The sequence below is a fragment of the Protopterus annectens genome, chromosome 6.part0 (assembly GCF_019279795.1).
Source record: "Protopterus annectens isolate FY-2018-M chromosome 6.part0, PAN1.0, whole genome shotgun sequence".
In the NCBI taxonomy this organism is placed as follows: Eukaryota; Metazoa; Chordata; order Ceratodontiformes; family Protopteridae; genus Protopterus; species Protopterus annectens.
Genome location: NC_056737.1, coordinates 824,487,297 through 824,499,931, shown reverse-complemented (window position 1 = coordinate 824,499,931; position 12,635 = coordinate 824,487,297). Strand labels below are relative to the sequence as shown.

General features: G+C 46.8%; 1 protein-coding gene across 1 annotated transcript in view; it reads left to right on the top strand.

Annotated features, from left to right (window-relative positions):
• The window catches only part of TDRD9 (tudor domain containing 9), a 2,841,455-nt gene that overhangs the window by 2,191,869 nt on the left and 636,951 nt on the right, over positions 1-12,635 (top strand). The window lies entirely within an intron of this gene.

Genomic DNA, 12,635 nt, shown 5'->3' with positions numbered 1-12,635 from the left:
CAGAATTACTGTATGCTATTTTCCAGGACCAGCCAGAACCAGCATGAGAGGGCTACACTGTGGCAAGATCTTGTCCGTCTGGTAAATGACATAGGCATGCATAACCGGACATATGAGCAGGTACGCCATCACTGCAGTGATTTAATTAGACATGTCCGGCAGCGTGCGTCTGATATCCACAGACAACAGCTTGCCACAGGCGGTGGGATACCTATCCACCCCTCCTCACCAGTGTGGAGGAGCACCTCCTAAGTGTTGTGGCTCCAGGCCAACAACAACAACATCCAGAAACATGTGTCATCATGGAGGCCGGAGCCACCCAGCATGGTGAAATGGAGCGTGCAGGTAACATGCCATATCTGTAGTTGACTGTTCTCTGTACCGGTAGTTTATGCGTGTGTGAGATGTGTACAGTTTGTGTAGCTGTTAACCTGCCTATTCTTCTGCAAGATTGATATTCTGAGCATAATCTGTACACCTGTGAAAGCCACCTGTTGTACTACTGTACTTTATCATACTCACAGTATCAGTGGCACAGTTGTGGCCACTGGCAATCACTCTCATATTTTTGCAGGTCCCTCTGGAGTGACAGCAAGGCAGCCAATCCATGCTGGTGAGTGTGTAATAACAATACTATTGTTAATGACATGTGCATGTCATATGGAGGTGTAGTCTGTGCACATGTAACACACCTACGCATAATGCATGCTGTGCATGTTTGCTGTGAGACTATGCATATCCCATTATTCTCAATAGCTGCCTCACTCAAATGCAATACACAGAGCATGACACGTGTGGCAACACAGTACTGGACATTGTATAGGCATACCTGATGCACATGTACATAACACACACATGTTTGGCATACACACTACACCTTAGCCTGCTACACATGTCCAATTATGACACTTGCTGTATGACCACCCTTCAGTATCCCACTTATCATCTACGCAGCACACATAATATACCTGAGGGGTAGAGGCCTATCATGTCTTTGTGCAACAGTCTTGAACAAATAATACATTCATGTTAGGCAATGCTTACTGTTGGCCACCTTACAAACCCATGTAACAAGTGGCTGTGTAATTGTGGATGTAGTCATGTTACTGCACATCAGGTACAGCATGCTAGCTGCCTGTCTGGCACACATTATTATTGTTGACTGACCACAAGAAGCATGTTGATCATGGCTCACGTTACTACACCGCATCCAGTTCCGCCGACCACAAAAGTACACATAGCAGTCATTGCGTAGCACCATCATGTGTTTTTGTGTGTGTGTGTGTGTGTGTGTGTGTGTGTGTGCAAATATATGCACCCACAGCTTGTAACACTTGCACAACATTGTTATGTCCTTGTACACATTGTGTCCCAGGGTGGAGACAATCACTGAACAACTACACACAAGCATCAAGTACACGTATACTGTTATTAACAAGGGCTATCTACACTTGCACTGCATGTTCCTGTGCAACACATAATCTGCATGCTGACACGTGCAGTGATGTTTTTCCTTGTGATACTGTCACCCACCCTAAAACAGTATTGTGTATGTGTTGGATTGCAGGTGTGTCTGTGTTTGTATTTGCTGTACTGAGGAGTGTGCGTGTGTGCCTGTGTGCTTGTGCGCCTGTGTGCATGTGCTCATGTGTGCTAATATCGTGTACACATTTATAAACTGTGTTTCCTATCTTCCTCTCACAGGTTCGGGAACCTGAAGCCACTGGTAGGGATAGTGATTATGATGATACATGTGTAATGGCACAGGGAGGTGTGACAGGGTCTGTCGTTGGTCAGCCAATTGACACTACACAGCAGTCAACCCCATCAATGCGCACAGTCATCCTGCCTATACATCCATTGTCACCAATGTCCTTAGCTGAGGGACAGCATACAGTGGGCATTGACCAGGGTACTGTGGTGTCATTGGCACATGCATCCCCTGACAGCAGCCATGGCCAGATTCCTGGCATGGTACCACACAGGCAGATGTCCAGGGGTTCACGTGGGAGCATCCGTGGTCATACTGCCCCTGTCAGACGTGCCCACAGAGGTCTTTCAGCCTCAGCTGTGTTCCAGGCTGTAATGCAGGCACAGGCACGCATGTTACTGTACACCAGACAGGGTCTGAGGGAGCTTAGAGCACATTGCACCGCTATGTATGACACTATGCGTGACGTTGTGTCTGCCATATGTAACATCATCGAGGTCATTGATAGACGTTGGGGGGGGACAGATTAGATCTCTTCCACAACTACATGTCCAGGAGCCAGGACAGTGCAGTACGGTTGAGGCGTCGACACGGACGTATGCCAGCAACATTATCAGCTGGCAGTTGTCGCGGACGACAACAAACCCGCAGCCGCTCCCATAGTTGCCAGTACCAGCCCCAGCAATGCTGGGTCTGTGCTGTCATTAGACCATCCAAGAAGACCACGTGCACGTGGCTCTGGACAGTCCCAGCAGGGACATGTGTCCAGTCAACAAACCACTGCTTCTGATGACAGTACCCAGTCTGGCTTTAGTACCTGATACTGTCCGTAGCACCCCTGCCAGGCACCGGTACTGTGTCCGTGGCCAAAGACAGTGATCTGTATGACCTGGCAGGTACAGTCTGTGGCTGTCCACAAACACCCGTATATGGTAGCCACATGGTGGAACTGTGTTCATGCATACACACACACACATAATACTAACACCTAGGGCTAACACATACACACACACATCGCATCAACATTGCCCCATGTTGTACTGTTGTCCCTCACTAACACACACACATACATGTCAATTGGATGTGTCAATGGCAGACTCTGGCAAATCAAGTACACACCCCTGTGCATATGATGAAACTGTGCCACCTCCTGCCATCTGTAACATTGATGCAGGAACAGGGTAGCATGGTGCTGATGCACAGGGTGACTACATAGCACTGTAGTAATATCATGTTGTTAACAGTACAGTGTAATGATATTGTTGTGGGTATATTCGAGCATGCATGATGCATTACCTATGTTTGTCATTGTAGTTTTGTATACACCAGTGTTAATTCCCAAAGTGTACTGTCTGCACATGTGCCACATGGCTGTTGTGTGTACCTGTGCCTGCATGTGTTGGGGTGTGGACAGTACACGTGTGATGTTTGCAGCACTGAGTTGCAGGTGTACATTTGTGAACATGACATGGTTTGACAGGATGCTGTGGTTGATACTGTTTCCAAATGTCAATGCTCTGCATTCTGGTAGTATACACAGCTTACATAGCCTGACATTCAGTGGTCATTACATGGTGTCTCCTCAACTGATACACAGATGTAGGAACCTGGTGTCAGTGATATCCCTGCAGTACTACACTATACCAGTAGCCATTCTTACTGAGCCACACACATCCCTGGGAACAATACTCTTTGGCATATAGCAGTCTCACGTACATGCCAACACACTACGGATATGTCCATCCACGACTGCAAATACATACAGTGGCCTACAATGCATTCTACACATGACACACCTAACCACCACAAGGGTATCATACAGACAGATACCTGTTTTCCAAGCCATGCTGTATTGCTGTAACACAACTGTGGCATTGGCATCGGCATGTACTTAACATAGTATTCCAACAGTACAATGTAGGTGGTAGCACCCATCATGTAGAACAGGTAATGGTGTGTACATGTGGACAAGTGTTATCTTGTCTTTCCTGTGATATTCACATTTCCAGAGGTATTCTGCAGTCCCTCGGTGTATCACCTAAGCAAGAAGGTGTCTGTATGCATATCGGCAACAGTTGCCATACACCTACACTGGGTGCCCATCACTCACAGACTTTGCTGTGTTTTAACATGTCTGACATATACTCCAGACATGAACCCTCACCCACATTAATCTATCAAAGCTTTCATGGGTGTGTGTCACATAGTTGGCCTAGGACACAGATCACTGCAGTAGCCTGCATTGTCACCAACATGCATGTATGGCCTAAGGTCTGGTAAGCTGCGGCACATGCTGGCAAAGGTAACAACTGTATTCATATGGGGCAGGCTTCACACACAGGAACTATTAAAGGTCACAGGTACATATCTGTATGTGGCACACACATACCTGATGTGTGCATTGAAATTACTGTTATAGTAATATGTCATACAATAACAAAAGCAAAACACACAACACATTGACAAACTGTGTGACAAACGCACACATGGCATTTGTAGGATTCAAACCCCTACCTAACTATGTTATGATACTTGAGAGACGCATTAGCACAGCACGCTATTCGCATTACTGAATGATTTCCCTTCTCCTGCTGTATTTATAGGGTGCTGACATCATCAGTCTTTCCAAAGAGGAATGTATATCTTTTAGTGTGTTATCCCAGTCTTCAAAAAGGCCATTCCTTTCACAGAGAATTGCATACATAGACACCCCCCTGCCCCCCCCCCACACACAGACATACAAACACAGACACAGCGTTTGCAGGATTCAAACCCCTACCTAACTATGTTATGATACTGGAGAGAGACGCATTAGCACAGTGCGCTATTCGCATTATTGGATGATTTCCCTTCTCCTGCTGTATTTATAGGGTGCTGACATCATCAGTCTTTCCAAAGAGGAATGTACATCTTTTAGTGTGTTACCCCAATCTTCGAAAAGGCCATTCCTTTCACAGAGAATTGCATACATACACACCCCTGCCCCCCCACACACACACAGCGTTTGCAGGATTCAAACCCCTACCTAACTATGTTATGATACTGGAGAGACGATTAGCACAGCGCTATTCGCATTACTGGATGATTTCCCTTCTCCTGCTGTATTTATAGGGTGCTGACATCATCAGTCTTTCCAAAGAAGAATGTACATCTTTAACTATCCCTCAGTATGGGGGATAACAATATCTCTGCATTAACAGACGCCTAGTTCAGGGTAACATATACACACTGGCACTGCCAAGTTATGTTCTATAGCATGCTTCGTGACCACAGGACTTGTAACACACAACACAAGTAGGGGGTGTATCCATATACATCACAGATACACACACCTCTGGGTTGGTACCACTGCACTAAGCATGACAGGCCATACATATACAACTACCATTGTGCAAAACTGCCTTTTGGTTTGGTGTATAGTTCAGACACCCCCCCCCCCCTACCCAGTAACCACACTTGTCTTTCCTGGGAACAGTGTAGGATATGCAGGTCTTCACACACACCATTATAGTGGTTGACTTCAGGTACACAAATATTGACTGGGGATACTACTCAGGCCCTCAACAACATCACCCTACAGCCACTACAACTTGTGAATCCATGTGCTATGGCACAACCAGTCATCACACCCACAAGGGGGAATACATATTGGACCTGATCATCACCAACATGGGGACTCTATGTTCCACACCAGAGGTAGAACCGTCATTGTTAAGATCAGACCATAAACAACTTTTCCTGGACATCCATATCCCGTCCCCACCCCCAGCCAAAGAAATCACTGTAAAGAATTTCTCAAAAGCAGACTTTTTGCACTTGTGAAGACTGGGGTGGAATACATCAAAGGCCCCGTGCTGGAGGATAATACAGCCCAATCTACAGAATCCTTTACAAACGCATTGTATGAGCACTTGCAGGTATGCATTGATCATGCTATCCCAAATAAAACCATGACTTCTCAAACAGGAGACCTGTCTGGTTGACCCCAGCCATATATAAGCTGTACAACAGAAGGAGGAAGCTACTACATAACAGAGCAATATCCCACAGACCCACATAGATCATAACCTCTCCTTTGCTAATCACATTGACAGAGTCATTGCAAAGACCTTTATATAGCCCTCCTTATCACATGGCTGTTTGCATATAGATCATGGGAGGTCATTGTGGCCCTCTACTAGTCACTCATCAGGCCCATGTTTGACTACGATGCCCCTTTTGGGGTGTACCTTACCCAACACCTGCGGCAACTACAGTGAACACAACAGTACCTCCCCAAGAGGATCATGGGCTACACACACATGTCCTATGCAGCTCAACTAAAGGATCTCCAGCTCTACTCAGTTGCTTAACGCCTACTCAGAGGTGATCTATGCCTGACGTACGCAGCCATTTCAAACCCAGAAGTAATGGACATGCTCCACCTCATAACATCCAAGACCCTTAGAGCTACACACTCCAGGGACTTAAACCTCAGCACAAAAATAAACAGGACATGCTGCAGGGACAGATCCATTACCCAGAGGCTCCCCTCACTCCGGAATTGAATCCCAATTAAAGTTAGACGTAGCCCCTCGCCAACTCTCTTCTAGAGGAATACAGCCGCATGGATGGGAAATTGCAATTTCACCCCTGGGATCTCCACTGTGTCCCTGCTTGACAGAGGCACAGCAAACTAGCCTTAAAGGGTGCCTTCTGTGACCTACTTTACAGAGGGCACAGTAGGCTACTCTACTGGGGAGGTGGACGCCAAATACACTCTGCCTAGGCTTATGAATTCCCTAGGGCAGACAGCCTAGTATTGACCTCTGCACCTATGTTTATGTCCGGGATACTCAATATTTGTTGCTGCTACTGTTTGCAGGTCTTTATTGCCGTAGCTTTCCCAGTTTCTATGAACAACTTGTGTATCTGCGTAGCATGTTTGATCATGACAGGGTTCCAGTATATTAATATATGTGTCTGTTGTCATTTAACTGTGTGCACAGGGCGGATTGCTGGATCGTGGGAGGTTCCTGGCTTAACACATACAACTGCCAGATATGTGTGACTGACTGCTATACTCAGACATGGCCTAAGTGTGTGAGCATGCCCAGTTCAGGCTTTCCATGATTTGTTGCCTGACATATGTCTCATTTATCCAAGTGTGTGAGCATGCCCAGTGTGACCTTTCCATATGTTGTGATCTGGAGTTCACTACATTTCTGGTTGTGTGTGTGAACATGACCAATATTGACATTTATACTGTGTGTTGAAAGTCATGTTGTGTTCTTACTGCCAGACTCCTTTGTGTCATAACTCAACAGGGATTATGCTGTGCCTGCAGGGTTTCCATGTGATAGTTTGCAAAGACTTGGCAACATTCTCCCATACTGGCTGAACACTGCAATACTGTCATGGTGTAGTGGTTCAGTACTTTCACTATGGTGCATAGTATCAGGGGTTTGAGTCCCGTCACTGCTTTAAGTGTTTATACTGAGCAGACCAGACTGGTTAAGGGCCATTTGGGCAACTATGAGCATGTTGCATTTTGTTCAAGTATGGCCTACTTAAACCAGGCTTGTCCGGCATTGCTGTGTATTCACCAACTTGGGTGGACATTGCCAAACATTACTCCACATTGACCACAGTTGTACTAGTTGGTGTGTGTGATTCTGTTCATAGGTTCATACTAGGCTATCTGCCCTAGGGCATTTATAATCCTAGCCAGAGTGTGTTTGGCTTTCAACACACATTTTAAGTGGAGTTTGCCATGACATTTTTCAAGGTTAGTATACTGTGCCTCTGTCTAACAGTGACATAGAAGTGATACCCAGGGTAAACCTACAATCTCCCATCCACTCATCAAGATTCCTCTTGAAGAGAGTCAATGAGGGACTCTGGCTAACCTGGAGTGGGGGTTTACTCAAGAGTGGGGGGAGCCTCTGGGTTATGAACCTGTCACTCCAGCATGTCCTATTTATTTCAGTCCTGAGGTTCAGGTCTCTTGAGCGCGTAGCTTGATGGGATTCTAAGTTTCCGAGGTGCATCCATTGATTCCAGGTTGGACATGGCTTTATACATCAGACACAGATTGCCTCTGGGCAGGCGGTATGCCACTGAGTGGAGCAGCAGTTTTTTTAACCGAGCAGCGAATGGCATGTGTTTGAGCCCTTTGATCCTCCTGGTGAGGTACTTTTGTGGTCTTTCCAGCTGCTGCAGGTGTCTGATAAGGTACATCCCACAAGGGGCATTGTACTCAATTATGGGCCTGATGAGGGATGAGTTAAGAGGCACGATGACCTCCCCTGATGTAGATGTGAATACCTTCATGATTAGGTGGGCTATATGAAATGTTTTTCTAAACACTTTGGCCACATGGTTATCAAATGAGAGATTGCTATCAGCTTGAGTCCCCAGGTCCCTTATCACTTCTTCCGTACTTAATAGGTTACCACCTATGTGGTAATTTGTGGGCACTTCGTTTTTGACAAAGGGGAGGACTATACACTGTTTTGCGTTTAACTTGTGGACATGGCTCTGGCACCAGTTGTCTGTTTCTATGAGGCCCTTTTGTAGGATGCTTGTGTCAGCTGGAGGGTCGATTATGGTGCCCAGTTTGCAGTCATCTGCAAACTTGTTCACCAACAGTCCTTCTATGTTGGCCTGTACCTCTGAGAAATATATACAAAACAAGGGAGGTCCCAGGACTGAGCCTTTTGGGATGCCACTTGTAGCTGGTTTGGGGTCTGACATGGCTCCAGCATTTCTGACCATGTGGGTTCTGTCCTTGAGCCAGTTTGCAACCCATCTAGTGACATAGGGGTTTATATTGAAGCTGGTGATCTTATCTATGATGACCAAGTGGGGTACTGTATGGAAGGCTTTTGCGAGGTCCAGGTAGGCTGTGTGGACAACCTTCCCCTCGTCAATGGCCTTGGTGACTGTTTCAAATGACTCAACCAGATTTAAGAGGCAGGATCTGCCCTTAACAAAGCCAAACTGGGTGGGATCCAGTGTCTGTAGGTCCCGAGTATGTTTATTTCTGAGGTCCATGATGATCTTTCCATAGCTTTGCAGACCAAGCTAGTCAGGCTTCTGGGGCGATAGTTTGCAGTATCCATTGAGGCACCACTTTTGTGGAGAGGGGCCACTGTTGCTGTACACTGCTCTTTGGGTACATATCCTGTGGTGAGGCTGAGATTGAACATTGGTTTTATGTTTGTGTTCAATTCTTCTTGGGGTTCATGTTGGACACAGCCCAGGACACCATCTGGTCCCATTGATGCTGTGTGTTTTGCTTTGGAGAGGCTGGCTGTTACTTGAGCATCTGCGATATCAGGGGCCAGCACTCTGCTGGGATAGATATTTGCCCTTTTGGTGGGGAGGGGGGAGGTTTACACTGAGCCTGTCAGCTCAGATGTTAGCAATGTCTGTGGGTTGGTGTATTGTTTGTCATTTTGGACTACTTCTGAGTATATCTGGGGATTCCCACACAGGTTCCTACCATAAGTAAAGAATGCCTTGTGATTATCCTTGGTGTCCTGTACAATTTTTATCTCCAAGATGGCCTTAGACGATCTCATGTGTGGCCATAGTTTTTCAATAATACTGATCAGAGATGCCTTCCCTTTTTGGGATTTTGATCTATCATATAGTAGCTTCCTCCTTGTATTGTATGGTTTGTTTATGGCTGGGGTCCACCGGACAGGATGCCTGGCTTTGGAGGATTGGGTCTTGGTTTTATTTGAGATTGCATGATCCATGCATTCCTGAAGGTGTTCATAGAATGCGTTTATAAAGGGTTATGAGATCTGGGCCATATTTTCCACAGGCACAGGGGCTGTGAAGGATTCCACCTCAGTTTTGAGGAGTGTGACATTTGCTTTCGTGAATAATTTTCACTGTGTTTTTCTGGCCATGGGCTGGGATCGGGATGTGAATATCCAGTGAGATTACTCTCTGGTCTGATCTTACCAGTGAGGGATACACTTCTGGTCTTGGGCATAGAGTCCCCATGTTGGTGATGATCAGGTCCAGTGTGTTTTCCCCTGTTGTGGGAGTGGTAGCAAGTTGTTCCATAGCATTTTGGTTTATAAATTCTGGGAACCTTTGGGCTAGGGTGTTGGGGCTAGGGTAATGCTCCCATTCTATGTTTGGGTAGTTGAAGTCACCCAATATAATGGTGTTTGGGGAGTCATTCATATTTTCATGTGTTCTCCAGTCAGCCAAGTGTGGCTCCTGGGTTTAGGAGGGTGGTCTGTAGCAGGCTATGAACTGGAAGGCGGTTTTAGCCACTGTTAGTTGCACATGGATAGTCTCTGATGCTTCATGCTGTGCCACCAACCTGGGGGTGTGGGTATCTTTGAAAAATATTGATACTCACCCTCCTTTTGTAGTTTGTTCCATGTTTTGCAGCTGTAAAGCATGGTATGAGGTGTAACCTGTTAATGCTAGGGTGCTCTTGGGAGCCTTGAACCAGGTTTCTGTTACTGCACAGATATCAACATTCTCCATGCTGAGGAGAGTTTGGAGCGCGTACATCTTGCAATATCCCTTGTGATACCTATGGAGGTGGGTTTGTGATTTGAGCCTTACCTAAAAAAGGCACTATGGGGGTGACAAGAGCCTTTGGCAATATCCAAAAGGCCACAGGTGATAGGTGAAATCCATCCCTAGCGAAGCATCATGTCTTGTCGAGCATGTCATCCCAGGCTGACAGGCATTGTATCCCCTTTGACTGACACCAATACTTAAGCCAATTGTTGTAATTGATCATCTTGTCTTCATATTGTGACCTCATGTTTGGTGAGGGTAGGATGATACTCAAGGTCATCAAGTTTGCATATACTACATGGTGGTAAATGCTGTTTAGAACTACCTTACATTGCTTAACACATGGCAATCATGCCTCAGGTGGTGCTGCAGGGCTGCCTATGTCAGATGCACAAATTCCACTCCCTATACATGTTTGGAAACGGGTAGTGTCAAGTTAGGCATCCCTTTTACTATATGTGCGAGTCAGAGAGGAGTATCATTTCCAGGGTTCCTACTGAGCCAGTGTATCTGCTATGCGTTGCGTCTTTGCCAAGGCATACTGGGCATGCCTCCTTCTGCCTACTGGGGCAGGCTCAGGTTGTTCCTCCTCGGAGTCACGCTCTGCCTGTGATGGCGTTGGCACTGGTGGGGGGCTGTTTGGCCCAGGCCTATGCTGGTCCTGCTGCAGCTGTTTTCGCAGAATCATATTATGTAGCATAGCACATACCATGACAATTTGGGTACATGTAGTTGGTGAGTATTGCAAGGCTCCACCAGATGTGGCCAGGCACCGGAACCGTGACTTGAACAACCCAAAAACATGCTCGATTGCATTTCGTGTTTGTGCGTGTGCCTCATTATGGAGTTCCTGTTCAGGTGTGTGTGCGTTTCTGATGGGTGTCATCAGCCACGGCTCCAGTGCATAGCCAGCATCCCCCACTAAGTGACCATGTGGGATGTCCCCATTGGCAAATGTCTGGTACAGCTGCGTCAAATGCCAGATATGGGAATCATGGTAGCTTCCAGGGCAGCCAGCGCACACATTTATTATTATGCCCTGGGCATTACACACGACCTGGCAGTTGATGGAGGGGAAGCCCTTGCGGTTAATGAAGGCCCTACCCCGCTCACCGGCTGGTGCTTTGATGCATATATGCGAGCAGTCTGTTGCACCCACTACCTCAGGGTATTCTGCTATTTGCTAGAAGAGACACATATTGCTGGCCAATACCTCACGGGAATTGGGGAAATATACATGATCACCGACATGTGCTGACATGGCATCCAGGAACTAGTGCAGTACCCTGGATGCTGATGCCTGTGATATCCCCATCATATCACCAGTTGGTCTCTGAAAGGTACCTGTTGCTAGTATTCTTAGGCCAACACATACCTTGGTTTCCACTGGGATGGGTTCCCCTCTGTTGGTTCTGTGTGTGAGGCGTGGCCTGCACAGCTCAACAATTTGCTGCAGGAGGTCTCTGTCCACTCTATAGCGCTCCACTATCTCCAGCTCATTTAACCCCTGGTAGGTGACCCTGGGCCTGTACACTCTTCTCCGTCTCCTCACTGTGGGTTGTCCGGCAGCATTTGCAGTGTTACCACCCTCAGCATGTTGCATATGTCGCCTTATAGCAGCAATGGCAGCCCCTAGCATTTTTTGTCTGAGTGTAGCTTTTTCAGTTTTCACTTCTAGTAGCTTACTCCAGTGTTGCAGTGTCTCTTGAGAGAAACAAACTGCACTGTTGTTTGCAGAGTTTTAAGTGCTGGGCTGGGCTAGTGTTCTGCCTGTGTAATTGCCTGGTTCTCATTGTTTGCACCTGCTAGCTCCACTAGTATTCCCTGGTAGCTTCCTACTATTTGTTGTGCTTCCTTTTTCCTTTCTGTTTCCTCAGGGGAGCGACGCGCATACAAGCAGAAACACACAGCAGCTCACACGCATGCGCACATGCTTAGACGGACTAAAACATGCTTATTCGGGTTGAAACGCGCGCACACCAGCGCAAACACGCTTACAGGTCTTCCAACAGCCTTATCCATACTTACTCCAGCTTAAACGCGCGCACTCACCCTTTCCCGTGCGCACTCTGTCTTACTCGAGTTTACAGGCGCGCACACACGTGCATACCCGCTCAGCAAGAAACTTTGGTGTTATCCACAGTATACACTTTCCATTTCTTGGCTTTCCCTGGCCTACCTGTTGACACACCTCTTTCCATGATGTCTAACTGACAGCTAACACATGCCACTGTGCTCCAATGAGCTTCACTACTTTCATACATACCACCCTTGTGATGTCACCTATCTCCTACTCTGTTCCTCCCCATATCCTACTCCTACACTCAACTGACTGTGCTCATTTGCTATTTAAAAGTGCGATTCACTATCCTAACACTCATTTACATAG